The following is a 1,618-nucleotide window of genomic DNA, read 5'->3' on the forward strand; positions in this document are numbered from 1 at the left end:
ACTCCAATTCAAATTCTCGATAATCCATATTTTGAACCCGACCTCACAATTGAGAATCCGGAGGATATTCAGGGACAATTCAGAGATCCTGAACCATTAATCTTTCCTCCGGAACCACCAATCATTCAAACAGAGATTGTCGAGGAACAAATCATTAAATCAGAATCCTCTAGTGATTCAGATTCAACAAATTCAATCATGGAAAATCTGGAACCTCTAAGTATGAAAGACCGAATGAGAGCTAAACGCACTGGTCAAGGTCATGCAATTACTCTACCAGACATTAATGCGCCAGATTATGAAATCAAAGGACAAATCCTACACATGGTGACTAATTAATGCCAATTTATTAGTGCGCCGAAGGAAGATCCAAACGAACATCTTCGAACTTTTAATAGGATCTGTACACTATTTAAAATTCGAGAAGTGGAGGATGAACAGATATATCTCATGTTATTTCCCTAGACTTTAAAGGGAGAAGCCAAAGATTGGTTAGAATCGTTACCTGAAGGGGCGATTGATACATGCGACGTTTTAGTTAAAAAAATTTCTTAAACAATTCTTTCCGGCATCTAAAGCCGTGAGACTTCAAGGAGAAATTGTTACGTTCACACAAAAGCCAAATGAAACTCTTTATGAGGCATGGACATGATTTGGAAAGTTATTGAGAGGATGTCCGCAACATGGTTTAGACACTTATCAAATAGTAAAAATATTCTACCAAGGATGCGACATCACTACACGAAAAGACATCGACATAGCAGCTGGTGGTACCATTATGAAGAAAACCGCAACTAAAGCTTACAAAATTATTGATAACACTGCTTCCCACTCACATGAGTGGCATCAAGAAAAAGATATCGTTAGATCATCTAGAGTTGCTAGAGCCGATTCTAGCCATGACTTTGATTCCATTTCTACAAAGATAGATGTTGTAAAGAGACGAATGGAAAAAATGACTAAAGATATTCTTCCAACCAAAATGCACACTTTGAAAACTTAGCGTACAGTTTTTCTTTTCTTAGAAACTCTAGCACTTTTCTCAAATGTTCTTCGTGCTCTTGATCATTCTTCGAGTAAATAAGTATGTCATCGATGAAAACAATGACAAACTTGTTAAGATATGGCCCACACACTCGGTTCATGAGGTCCATGAACACAGCCGGTGCGTTAGTCAATCTAAACGGCATAACCATAAACTCGTAATGACCGTAACGCATCCTAAAAGCAGTCTTTGGAATATCATCCTCCTTCACCCGCATTTGATGATATCCAGAATGTAAATTGATCTTTGAATAAACAGACGAGCCTTGTAGTTGATCAAATATGTCGTCGATTCTCGGTAGTGGGTAGCGGTTCTTGATGGTAAGTTTGTTCAACTCTCAATAGTCGATACACAACCTGAATGTACCATCTTTCTTCTTGACAAACAAAACAGGAGCTCCCCATGGTGATGTGCTTGGTCGAATGAAACCACGCTCTAAAAGTTCCTGTAACTGACTTTGTAATTCTTTCATTTCACTGGGTGCGAGTCTGTATGGAGCACGAGCTATTGGTGTAGCTCCTGGTACAAGGTCTATTTGAAATTCAACGGATCGATGTGGGGGTAATCCCGGTA

General features: G+C 38.9%; 1 non-coding gene across 1 annotated transcript; it reads right to left on the reverse strand.

The window, feature by feature from the left end:
- Positions 1–583: 583 nt before the first annotated feature.
- Positions 584–690, reverse strand: LOC139846080 (small nucleolar RNA R71). The gene has a single exon (XR_011758825.1). It is a non-coding gene; the product is annotated as a small nucleolar RNA R71 (small nucleolar RNA).
- Between the last annotated feature and the right edge of the window lie 928 nt (positions 691–1,618).

This window comes from Rutidosis leptorrhynchoides, chromosome 4 (genome assembly GCF_046630445.1).
Source record: "Rutidosis leptorrhynchoides isolate AG116_Rl617_1_P2 chromosome 4, CSIRO_AGI_Rlap_v1, whole genome shotgun sequence".
Taxonomy (NCBI): domain Eukaryota; kingdom Viridiplantae; phylum Streptophyta; class Magnoliopsida; order Asterales; family Asteraceae; genus Rutidosis; species Rutidosis leptorrhynchoides.